We start from the raw sequence: 14,325 nt of genomic DNA on the forward strand, positions 1-14,325 counted from the left end.
TTCATTTATAGCATAAAGAAGAGTGAGCCGCTTTATCACTGCAGTAATTATATTTTAAAAATAAACAAAATAAAACAAATGGAGTTTCCCATCCAATCCATGGAGACACAGACACGAAGTCTTACCATAGATGTGTGGCCAATCCTTACATCGCTTTTATTACAAGCCTGGAAATGACAATAAAATACATGAACTTGAGAGTATATAAAGGCTGTAAGTTAGCCATAATTTAGATTATAAGAAAATTAGATAGTAGTTCAACATAAAGAAATGAAATCTAACATATGATGTTATGTTCCACACTGTAAATATCTCTGGTGTATATCTTGATTACCTGATTATGATAAAAGTAACAAGATAACTTGTTATCATGTTATCTGATAACTAGTTAACATGTTAGTATAGTAAATGATCAAAAACTGTTTTTGAAATTGCAGTTGGGGTTGAAATATTTTGAGTTGGTAGCTTCTTCAGTGGTCATAGCTCTCAGCACCCAGTTAAAAAAACAGAGGCCAAGTGGGACTGGCTGGAAGAGGACCCCCATCCAGGTCATCAGAGCTCTTTCAACTCTGCCTCTCACAAAGCTATTTTATGCAACATATTTCACTGCCAAGAGCAAATAAGAAAACTGATCTTAGCCTAAGCTGGGGCATAAGAATCTTGTTTTAAAGCTCATCCTTCTGCATTTTTTCAAACTTCCTTTCTCCACCCCACTCCATTTCTTATCCAAACCCTTTTCCCTTCCCATCACTCATTTCCTAAATAGGACCCCTTATACCTTCACATCAATATGCACTGCGAGAGCTTCCTTATCTCCCATTTAACTGTGTTCTATCAACATAGTTTTTTAACTTAAAAACTTAAAAAACATAGATTTTTAACTTAAAGTAATAGTTCTGATAGGATTCACAGGTTATCTTGGGCTAAAACAACAGCTAAATTTGGCTCATGGGAGAGTAAATCTTGGAATTTGTTTTAAATGGCTAATTATTTAACTTAGTCTGCAGTAGGCCTTGAACTCTAGGCATGTGTGCCACAAACACCAATAATAGATAGAGCATGTCAGATTTTCCAGAATTCGGGGGAAATGCTTTTATTCAATTTTGTACAATGATCAAAAGCGTTGACATCTTAGTCACATAAACCCATGCTCTGGACACTGCATGCACACAAACACAGGAGCTCAAGCCCATCCACCTCTTCTCATTTTATTCTTTCCCCAGCTTAGCATGCCCATCTCACTATGGTTCCAGAGCCCACAAGAGTGCATGTCCTGTTTTCCCTCTGATTCACCCACAGATCACATGGGTTCTACTGGAAGATATTTTCCCAGATGAATACTCATAAAGTTGCCAAAAGATCTTCCCATTCGACAACCTCTGAGTGATTTTCTTTCTTAAAAAAAAAGGAGGAGCTTTAATAGCTGCTTTAAGTTTACTTTCCCTGGATTCTTAATTATATTAAATACTCATATATTTCCTCCCTGAGTATTCATTTAGAAAGAAGGTTTTGTAATAGTCACATTTAATTTATCAGGGTGTAATAATTTGTGTTTCCCAATCATCTTGCCGACTTTGGTTCATTATACTATTGTTTCACATGAGTAAGTTAGCAAAGTTTGGATTGATTGACTCTAATTAACTAAAACTGTTTCCAGGCTGTGCATCTATTGTCATGGTAGCTAGCCACAAAGCCCTAAACTGCTCAGCAATGTGATATAAGGTAATATTGATTTGAAAACTATGGATAATATGTAACCTTGGGCTTATCACTGTTTGTGAGACAAACTTAAAAAAAGGGTGTGGGGAAGGAGAGGTATTAGGATGAATTTAAGGACACTTGGGAGTATAAATCAGAGTTTTCAGTGGGTTTCCTTTTTTTTCTGTCTGGAGAAAATAACTACAAATGAATTCAAAGTTTAGCAGTAGGAAGACTAAGGATTTCATGGTTTCTGAAACTGTGAATAGGCTTGCTGATGAAAGTCTAAGATCTACTAAAAAAAAAAAACTATGGGGAGACTTCAATTTTGGTAGAAGAGATCTCAAGTTTTCTTATTGAAAAAGAGGAGTGGTTGGAATTTGATCTTTATTGCTGATATTTTATAGTCAATCATAATCTTTACCTGAAGGGAGAAAAAAAGGTTTTCGAGAGTATGATCACCTGGAAAAATGATTGCTTTTACAGCCTGTAAACATGAACAAACACTACTCTTCCAGATCTTGCTATTTAGTGCTGGATAAAAATCAAGTTAAAAAAACTTGAATAGGATGCTGTACGAGAGATTCATTGATGAACTTCTAGCTTTCCAATGCCAGTGCTGCAGCTTCTGTCATGCCTGTTTTCAAGTAGTAGTTAAGATCTGATACATTTGATTGCTGTTGCACACTTTTTCAGTTCCATCTTCTTTACTTACAGAGCTTCAGCTATTTTCCATGACACTCTTATCAACTGAACTGTCTTTCCTTTCACTCTTTCATTTCTTACCAACTTTAACAGAACAGCCTTTATGTCCTGGCAGATGGATGAAGCGGAAGTTTAACTCACGTACTACAGGGTCTTGCTTGAGAAGTGTACTGTCAGAGAAACAGAAAACTCCAGTTTATTCAGCTGCTTCCTTCGTTGGCACTGTGCTTAAGTCTTTTCAGAAAGTGGGGACAGGCAAATTTTATGTCAGAGTCTTCTCCATTGGATGGTTTTTCTTTTAATGTTTTGTGACTGTTGTGGCCATGTAAGAAAGAATCAACTTCCAAATATCACAGTGAAAGAAGCTGCATTCATCAGGGTTCTCCAGAGAAACAGAACCAACAGGAAGTGTATATACATATAAAGAGAGATTTATTTTAAGGAATTGGCTGGTGTGATTATGAAGGCTAACATGTCCTAAATCTCCATGGTAGGCTTGCAGGCTGGAGATCCAGGAAAGACCTGATGTTGCAGTTCAAGTCTCAGGGCCAATTGCTGGAGAATTCCTTCTTGCTCTGGGAAGGCCAGTCTTTGGTCTTTTCAGACTTTCATCTGATTGGATGAGGCCCACGTACAAAATGGAGATAAATCTGCTTTACTCAAAGGCCACTGATTTAAATGGAAGTCTTACCCAAAAACACTCTTACAGAAACACCAGATGACATTTGACCAAATATCTGAGCACCAGGGCCCAGCCAAGGTGAAACATAAAATTAGCCATCACAGAGCCCAGGACCCAGACAGAGGCACAGACTTCTTAGTGATGGCTGAGGAGCCAGAGAAGAGGAAGATGGGAAGGAGAGTGGCACAACTTTTTATTTGGAAAGAGAAAAAGGAAGTCACATTGCTGCTTATTATGAAGTATTTCAAATTATCACCACCCAAACATGGTCCATGTAACACACACCTGTCTTTTTGGCTGAATATCTTAGCAACAAGGTGTCCTCACATCATTTCGTTCTTAGGTACAGGTAGAGATCGTGGCAGTTCTGAAGCAGTGGGCCACCAGGGGCAATGTCGTGAAATGAGAGACAGTAAAGGCCTGCTCAGTTTCCTTCTGCTCTTACTCCCTCTAATGGCAGGGGGTTGACACATCTACCCCCGAGAATATCTGCCCTGCCTTTCTTTCTAGAATTCAAAACAGCAGTCCGAGAGATCTCTGCCATGTTTACAGTTTCCCTGCCTCCTTAGCACCAGTTGCAACAGATTCACTCCTTACCAAATAGAAAACAGGTATAATATTATTTTTGCCAGTAAAATATTTATATTAACTTCAAAAATCAAACAACAAACATTCTTTAAGTCCCTAGCAGGTACACAGCACTGAAGAGAATGAAAAAGAAAAAACATATTTCCTGCCTGTAAGAAGTTTATAATTTTTCTGGAAAGGAAGTCTAATACATGGCAAATTAATAGAAATAATAGAATTCATCAAGTTGTTAGTGGGTGCAATTTCCAATAGAAACTCTATGGGAGTTTATAGATGGTGAACATAAATATGAGATGGAACAGCTCACCTCTCTTTGTTTCTAAACTTGAATATGTGTTGCAAAAATTGAGTGATATTGTTTAAAATGGGTCAAGAATTTGCTTATTCTTACTCAAACCTCTCCAGTTTCTTCCAATGATTATATGTCTTCCTGCTGTCTTTTTTCAATGTACTTAATTAGTAGTCAAATTTATCAAAACTGTACAGAAACACCTAAGAATGGATTTTTGATAGAGAAGATTTGGAACTTTTGCCTGTAAAATAGAATACGTCTCTATACTTGTAAACATTTAGTTTACCTTCTGAGGAAGAATCCCAGTTTTTCTGGAGATTGCAACTATTATTAGCAGATGAATCTCTAATATCAGTTCTATCAACATTCTCCTTTAGCTTTTACTTAAAGAAGAAAGATAGACAGTATCTAGAAATTATCCTGGATGAACTCTGCCTTTCTAATAATTTCTGGAAACCTGAGAGTATTCTGGGTTCCCTGAGATGACAAATTTATTGCAACACCCTCTATTTGCCTAATCCCCACACAAGACAGGATGACCCTTGTGGCAGAAAACAGTTTCAGGGAGACTGACTCTGAGCTGAAAGGTAAAGATGTTAATGAGAGACCTGAGTCCTTACAGTGGGACAATTAATAGGGCAGGCACTAAGGTCATTGCTGTAATACTCTAAGGTTGAACCTGGAAAAAAAAGCACCAAATGTCACATTTGTGGGGCAAACACAACAAAGTCAGTACTGGATAGTGAGCAGTATACAAAGAGCTGATAGAAGATGAGATTAGGTCTGAGGGAAGCCCAAGGAGGGGAGCTATGAACTCAGACTTGGAGAGTGGACCGGACACTGGTACAGTAGTCTTCCCTTATCCAAGGAGGATACTTGCAAAGACACCCAGCAGATGCCTGAAAGTGCAGATAGTACAGAACCCTATATATACTATGTTTTTTTTCCTATACATACATACCTATGATAAAGTTCAATTTATAAATTAGACACAGGAAGAGATTAACATCAATAATATAACGATTACAATCTACCATCATAAAATTTATACGATTGTGGTCTCCTCGCTCTCAAAATATTTTATTATTCTGTACTCACTTTTCTTCTTTGATCTGTAGGTCTGTTAACCAAGACAGCTGCGAAGTGACTCATAGGTGGGTAGCATAGAAAGCACGGATATGCTGGACAAAGGGATGATTCATGTCCTGTGTGGGACGGTGTGAGAGATTTCATCACGCTGCTCAGAATGGTGCACAATTTAAAATGAATTGTTTTTAAATTTAAATATGATTTAAATAGGAATTGTTTGTTTCTGGACTTTTTCATTCAACATTTTTGGACTGCAGTTGACTGCGGGTTACCGTGACAGACGAAGGTGAAACTATGGATAAGAGGCACTACTGCACATCCTTTTCCCATGGTTTGCAGTTTATATTCTGAATGTGTTTAATCTGACTGCAGTAGCAAGGTGGGATGCAGAGCTGGACTCCAAGCCAGCTGCATGCTCTATCCCTTTTACTGATGGATATACGACAAGAAAATGTCTTCTAATTTTGTTTCTTTATCTGAAAGGCAAGAGAATGCATCTGAGATGACACAGAATTCCCACTAAAATCATAGAATACTGGAGAGGCAGTGATCTGTGTCTCGCTAATAAGAGTGTGGCCCATGGAGCAGCAGAATTTGAATCACCTGAGAACCTGGCAATGCAAAATCTCAGGCTTCAGCCCACACCTATTGCATTAGGATGTACAATTGCACAAGCTTTGGGTGATTCTTGTGCACATTAAAATCAGAGAGTCAGGTAGATCACGAGGACAGGAGATTGAGACCATCCTGGCTAATGTGGTGAAACCCCATCTCAAAAGTACAAAAAAAAAGGAAAAGAAAAAGAAAAAAAATTAGCCGAGCATGGTGGCGGGCGCCTTGTAGTCCCAGCTACTCGGAGGCTGAGGCAGGAGAATGGCGTGAACCCGGGAGGCGGAGCTTGCAGTGAGCCAAGATCTCACCGCTGCACTCCAGCCTGGGTGACAGAGCGAGACTCTGCCTCAAAAAAAAAAAAAAAAAAAAAAAAAAAAAATTCAGAGAGTGTCAATCGAAGGGAGACGGAAGTCCTCCCTTCTGTAATACCACTCACAGGTAGTCATCCAGTATCTGCTACAAACCCACCGGTGATAAGGAGCTCATGATTTTTTAGAATCACAGTGTTTGCTAATAAATTCTCCTTTAACTTTGAGAACCTAGCGCAATAAACGACAAATTATAGTTGCTCAATAAATATTTATTGAATGGATGAATAAATGGATGAATAAATGTTTCATTGCCAATTGAAAGTGTTTGTCCATATATTACTGGATCTAGCTGGATAATAAATCTACCTCCCACATCCAGCCCTTAAATGGAATAAAAAAGACCGTGTGTTTCATATAGGCCTCTGTTTACCAGGCTATGTCTCGTCTCTTCAACTACTTCTCATATATCAAGATGTGTAAGTTTCTCACTGTCCTTGGTACCTTCTGGTCATGTGTTGGATTTTAAGTGCCTCTCATAGAATATGTGACCTAGGATTAAGCCTGTCCGCAGATGTGCTCTCAGCAGCACACAGCTTACACAAGGAACATAAGCTGATGACATTTCTCTGCTTCTGCTCTGGGCTTTTCTAATTTAGTAAATTGGCTGTCACATCACTAAAAATAGGAAGTTTGAACTTAGGCTCCCTTTTTTTTTTTCTGTCTGAGGTTATTTTGCTTACCACAAATGAAGGCCACAGAAGCTAAATATATGTCTACTTGAATGATGACTTTATAGCAATAAAATGAGCCCACAGGGGCTAATGACTCTGTAATCAGCTTTTTTCAACCACTTTTTATATTGGGCATAATTTTCTCTCTCTCTGAGAAATTCTACATCATTTATCACCAGACTAACATGAGCAAAATAAAAAAGGCATGAGCTGAGAGATTAGAGGCCACGGCCTGTCTGCTATGAGATCATAATAGTAAATTTGCCCAGAGGGGACTATTCGATTTTGGATACTAGTACAGTAGATGCTCATGTTCTGTTCTTTTTTAGTTCAAAATTCTCATTTTGGCATTGACTTAAGAAGTTAGGTTTTAAGAAGAACTTGTTTTGTTCATAGTTTAAAAATGACCAGTCAATAGTACACCGATGCAGGTCCTTTTTACAAATTCTTTTCATTGGTCAATGCCACCTCCTTGTTGCCTTCAAAGGAAGGTTATCAAATCCCTCCTGTTGACATGCTCGAAAATCAGTCTTTGGTAAACTTGAGAGTAGATACTTTTTTTGGGGTCATACTATTAACATTTTCATGTGCTTGTGCTCCAGAAAACACCGTATGAGAAACATCTTTTTTCCTACCTATTATACCAAATTATTTAGACTCTCCTTCTATGGCTTGAAGCTGAGCCTGCTCCTTTGGCAACTATTCCTTTTCCAGAGCTCATTGCTTTGGGACCTGGCTCATAGCTGATTGCACTGAATATTCTCTGCTTATTCCTCCAGATCTACCCTCTACCATTCTGTTGCCCACTCCCTGCCTTGGGAGCTGACCTGTACAGATTACATCAATGGACCCTCATGCTTCTTCCTCCCTCATCCTTTAGGTATAGGAGTGGCAATAGCTCTGCTCCTATTAGCCCAGGATTTCTGCACTATCCCTTATGGCTCCTCTACAGCCTACTCATGACTTTGCATTCAGTGCTTTGTAAATAAACCTTCCTTGAATTATTCTAATTTGATAATTAGGTCCCATTTTTCCCCTTATCCTGGATGATTACAGCATTCATTCATTTGTTCTCTTATGTTTTTGGTTTTTTAGTTATTTACTTTAAAAAATATTTTGTCTTCAATTTTATTTTTTCACCTTCAAAAATTTATTGACAAACATTGTTTATATTCAAGGTATACAATATGATGATTTGAAATATGTATGAATAGTATAATGATTATTACAATCAAATTAATTAACACATCCATCATCACCTATGCTATATGTTAGATTACCAGAACTTGCTCATCTTATAACTAACAGTTTTACCCTTTGACCAACATTTCCCCATTTCTCCCACCCCTCAGCCCCTGGCAACCATCGTTCTACTCTCTGTTTCTAGGAATTCAACTTTTTTAGATTCTACACGTAAATGAGGTCACATAGTATTTATCTTCCTGTTTCTGGCTTATTTCACTTAGCATTATGTCCTTCGGGTTTATCCATATTGTTGTAAATGGCAGGATTATCTTCTTTCTTATGACTGAATAACATTCCATTATATATCTATATCCATATCTCACATTGTCTTTATCCATTCAAACATTGATGTATATTTCAGTTGATTTCATATCTTGGCTATTGTGTATAATGCTGCAATGAACACAGGCATGCAGATATCTCTTTGAGATACTAATTTCATTGTGTTTGGATATGTCTCCAGAAGTAGGATTGCTGGCATATGGTAGTTCTGTTTTCAATTTTTTGAGAAAACTCCATACATTTTTCCATGATGGCTGTTACAATTTACGTTATCACCGATAGTGTACAAAGGTCTCCTTTTCTCTACATCATCACTAATACTTGTTATCTCTTGTCTTTTTAGTAATCGCCATCCTAACAGGTGTAAGGTGATAACACATTGTGGTTTTAATTTGCACTTCTCTTGTGATTAGTGATGTTGAGCACCTTTTCATACACCTGTTGGTTATTCGTACATCTTTGGAAAAAAATGTCTCGTCAGGTCCTTTGACTATTTTTTAATTGGATTATTTAGTATTTTGCTATTGAACCGTGTGAGCATTTACTTAATTACCTACTCATTTATGCTGTAAATATTTATACTTTACCTACTATTTATCAATCATCCTGCTAAATTTCACAAGAACTCATTTTCTACGAAAAAGTCAATATACTTTAAATAAATCTAACCCATGAAGTCCTCATCTAAGTTGCTCCATGTCATATTGGGACAAAGAACTGCAGTTGGGAGACAGGTGGTATCAGTACTATCAGTCATCTCAAGGTATATCTGATACTACTGGGACACTGACAAGAGCTTCTTTTCATATCAAGTCCTTCTTTTTTTTTATTCACTTAGGCCAAAGTATAAGTAACAAATCTTATCGTCTTGAATCAAAAGATTTATAGAAACAGAAGAGAAGAGTTCTGTTGGTGTCAATAACTGTAGTTGTCCATTCGTCTCTAGCCACACATTTTTTTATAATTCCTAGATCTCCTCTTTGGCCACTAACTTGGCTTCTTAGGCACTTGTAAAGCACCTTCCAACAAAAAGTTTTCGTGGTACTCATAGATTTTTGTTCTCTTGTTTGTTTTTGCTATAGTCACCAGCAAAGGACTAAGATGTTTTCACTCCTTAGATCTTCCCTTGTGTCTGTTTAAGAAGAGGAATCCTCACTTATTTGGGTAAGAGCAGAGCAAGGTTTACTCTCAGGGATAAAAGGACAGAGTCCTTTCATTTGGGGTTTCCTTTGGTTTTGGTTGTAACACAATATCATTGTTTTATGGCAGTAATGGTGAAGAAGCATTTAGTTTGTATTAAAGCAATCTTTGGCTGCATTAATACAAGTTAAGAGACAAAATTAAGGGATGTGAAGGTTCTGCTGTTCAATGCAGTGATAAGAAAACTACTAGGGTTGTCTTCTCATAATATCATTTTAATGAGGAAATAAAACATTTGTCACATCTCAAAATGAGGAGCATAATGCTAGTCAAGGTTCTGAAGGGCATATCCCATGAGAAACCTGTGAAACAAAAGGAAGATGTAAAATAGTGGTTTTAAAATATGAAGAATTGAATTTATTTTGTATAGCTCCATAATGAGAATTCTCTATCTCTCTCTATATTTTTTCCTCCGAAGTGGAGGAATTACTTCCCAATTCATTTTATGAGGCCAGAATTAATCTGATACCACATTCTGGATGACATTCCAAGAAAAGAAAACTATAGACCAATAGTCTTCAAGAGCATAGACAGGTTTTAGACAGTCAAATCCAGCTCTCTCTCTCTCTGGGTATATATATGCGATATATATATGACAATACATATACGATATATATGATCATTCTTATACGATATATATATGATCATACATATACGATATATATGATCATACATATATGATATATATATGATCATTCATATACGATATATATAAGATCATACATATACGATATATATATGATCATATATATGATAGATATATGATCATATATATATACGATATATATATGATCATATATACGATATATATGATCATATATACGATATATATGATCATATGTACGATATATATGATCATATGTACGATATATATGATATATATGATCATATATACGATATATATGATATATATGATACATATACGATATATATGATATATACGATACATATATGATATATACGATACATATATGATATGATATATATGATATATGATATATATGATAGATATGATACATATGATATATATGATATATGTGATACATATATGATCATATATATGATACACACATGATCATATATATGAACATATATGATCATATATACATGATACATATATGATCATATATACGTGATACATGATATATGATATATGTGTGATACATATATGATGATATATATGATACATATATGATGATATATATGATATATATGATGATATATATGATATGTATCTGATATATATGATATATATGATGATATATATGATATGTATCTGATATATATGATATATATGATGATATATATGATATATATCTGATATATATGATATATATGATGATATATATATGATATATATATGATGATATATATATGATATATATATGATGATATATATGATATATATGATGATATATATGATATATATGTGATGATATATATATGATATATATGTGATGATATATATATGATATATATGTGATGATATATATATGATATATATGTGATGATATATATATGATATATATGTGATGATATATATGATATATATGTGATGATATATATGATATATGTGATGATATATATGATATATGTGATATATACGATGATATATGATATATATGATGATATATGTGATATATATGAGGATATATATGATATATATGAGGATATATATGATATATATGATGATATATATGATATATATGATGATATATATGATATATATGATGATATATATGATATATATGATGATATATATGATACATATGATGATATATATGATGATATATATGATATATATGATGATATATATAGGATATATATGATGATATATATGATATATATGATGATACATATATGATATATATATGAAGATACATATATGATATATATGATGATATATATGATATATATGATGATATATGTGATATATATGATATATATGGTGATATATATAATATATATGATGATATATGATATATATATGATATATATGATGATATATATGATATATATGATTATATATGATATATATGATGATATATACGATGTGTATATGATGATATATATGATGTGTATGTGATGATATATATGATATATATGATGATATATATGATTATATATGATATATATGATGATATATGTGATATATACGATATATGTGATATATATGATATATGTGATATATATGATGATATATATGATATATATGATGATATATATGATATATATGAGGATATATGATATATATGATGATATATATCATATATATGATGATATATATGATAATATATGATGATATATGATAATATATGATTATATATGATATATATGATATATATGGTGATATGTATGATATATATGATGATATATATGATATATAGATGATATATATGATATATATGATATATATGATCACGTATGTGATATATATGATCATGTATATGATATATATGGTGATATATATGATATATATGGTGATATATATGATATATGTGGTCATATATGATATATATGATGATATATATGATATATATGGTGATATATACATGATATATATGGTGATATATATGATATATATGATGATGTATATCATATATATGATGATATATATGTCTATCATATATATGATGATATATATGATATATATGATATATATGTCATCATATATATCATCATATATATGATAGACATATATATCATCATATATATGATAGACATATATATCATCATATATATGATAGACATATATATCATCATATATATGATAGACATATATATCATATATATCATCATATATATGATAGACATATATATCATATATATCATCATATATATGATAGACATATATATCATATATATCATCATATATATGATAGACATATATATCATATATCATCATATATATGATGACATATATATAATATATATCATCATATATATGATAGACATATATATTATATATATCATCATATATATGATACATATATATCATATATATCTATCATATATATGATATACATATATATCATATATCTATCATCATATATAGATCATATATATCATATATAGATCATATATATGTTATATATGATCATATATAGATCATATATATGTTATATATGATCATATATATGATATGATCATATATATATATATAGAGAGAGATATGATAATATATCATGACCAGATAGCATTGATCCCAGAAATGCAAAGTTGGTTTAACATTTGAAAATCCAAGAAAGAAAATCCTTATGATCATGTCACTGGATTCAGAAAAAGCATTTGATAAAGTCCAACATCTATTTTTGACAAAGGAAAAAAACTCCAACCAAACCAGAATTACCAAAGAGTTTACTCATTTTGATAAAAGCATCTATGGAGAACCTGTGGCTAACATCATACTTATGGTGAAAGATTAAATACTTTCCTCTTAAAACTAGGAAGAAGATAAGGATATTCACTCTTACCACTATGTTCAACATTGCATGAAAGACTCAAGCCTGTGTAATAAATCAAAGAAAAGAGAGTCATCCACGTTGCAAAGAAAGAAGTAAAACTCTTAATTTGCATTTCTACATGATTATTTATGTAAATAATTATATGTAACATACAAAATCTAAATATTAAGTGAATTTTTCAGGGTATAAATACGAAAGTATTTATATATGCTAATAATGTGCTACTGCAAATTAAAAATTTTAAATATCACATACGTTATGGTATAAAAAGCATAAAATACTTAAGGATAAATTTGGCAAAATGTGTGAAAGCTCTGTGCACCAAAAACTATAAAACGTTCCTGGGAAAAATTTAAGAAAATCTAACCAAATGGAAAGATGTATTGTTTTTGCAGATCAAAAGACTTAATATTGTTTAGATATTAATCTTCCCGCAATTGATGTATAGATTCAATGCGTTCCAAATCAAAATCCTAGCAGGGATTTTTTTTCTGATAGAAATTGACAAGCTGATTTCAATATTTACATGGAAATGCAGAGGTCTCAGAATAGCTAGAATAACTCTGAAAAAGATCAAAGTTCGTAGGCTAACACTTTGTGATTTGAAGACTTGTAAAAGTACAACAACTAGGCTGGGTGCGGTGGCTCACGCCTGTAATCCCAGCACTTTGGGAGGCCGAGGAGGGCGGATCACGAGGTCAGGAGATCGAGACCATCCTGGCTAACACGGTGAAACCCCGTCTCTACTAAAAATACAAAAAATTTTAGCTGGGCGAGGTGGCGGGCACCTGTAGTCCCAGCTACGCGAGAGGCTGAGGCAGGAGAATGGCGTGAACCCCGCGGGGCGGAGCCTGCAGTGAGCGGAGATCATGCCACTGCACTCCAGCCTGGGCGACAGCGAGACTCCACCTCAAAAAAAAAAAAAAAAAGTACAACAACTAAGACAATATGCTATTAGCATCACATAGACAATAAAACAATGGAACAGATGACTGAGTCTATAGACAACTGAATTTTAACAAATGTGTTAAGGCAATTCGATGACGAAAATATATTCTTTTTTTTTATTTTTTCTTTTTTTTCTTTTATTATTATTATTATTATTATTATTATTATTATTATTATACTTTAGGTTTTATGGTACATGTGCCCAATGTGCAGGTAAGTTACATATGTATACATGTGCCATGCTGGTGCGCTGCACCCACCAACTCGTCATCTAGCATTAGGTATATCTCTCAATGCTATCCCTCCCCCCTCCCCCCAACCCACAACAGTCCCCGAAGTGTGATGTTCCCCTTCCTGTGTCCATGTGTTCTCATTGTTCAATTCCCACCTATGAGTGAGAATATGCGGTGTTTGGTTTTTTGTTCTTGCGACAGTTTACTGAGAATGATGATTTCCAATTTCATCCATGTCCCTACAA

The 14,325-nt window shown here is 33.7% G+C and overlaps 1 long non-coding RNA gene across 1 annotated transcript; it reads left to right on the forward strand.

Moving 5' to 3' along the window:
- Positions 1-5,082: 5,082 nt before the first annotated feature.
- Positions 5,083-13,059, forward strand: LOC134760294 (uncharacterized). The gene is made up of 3 exons (XR_010137576.1): positions 5,083-5,119; positions 9,318-9,399; positions 12,882-13,059. It is a non-coding gene; the product is annotated as an uncharacterized LOC134760294 (long non-coding RNA).
- The last annotated feature ends 1,266 nt before the right edge of the window (positions 13,060-14,325 follow it).

This window comes from Pongo abelii, chromosome 17 (assembly GCF_028885655.2).
Source record: "Pongo abelii isolate AG06213 chromosome 17, NHGRI_mPonAbe1-v2.0_pri, whole genome shotgun sequence".
NCBI classification, from domain to species: domain Eukaryota; kingdom Metazoa; phylum Chordata; class Mammalia; order Primates; family Hominidae; genus Pongo; species Pongo abelii.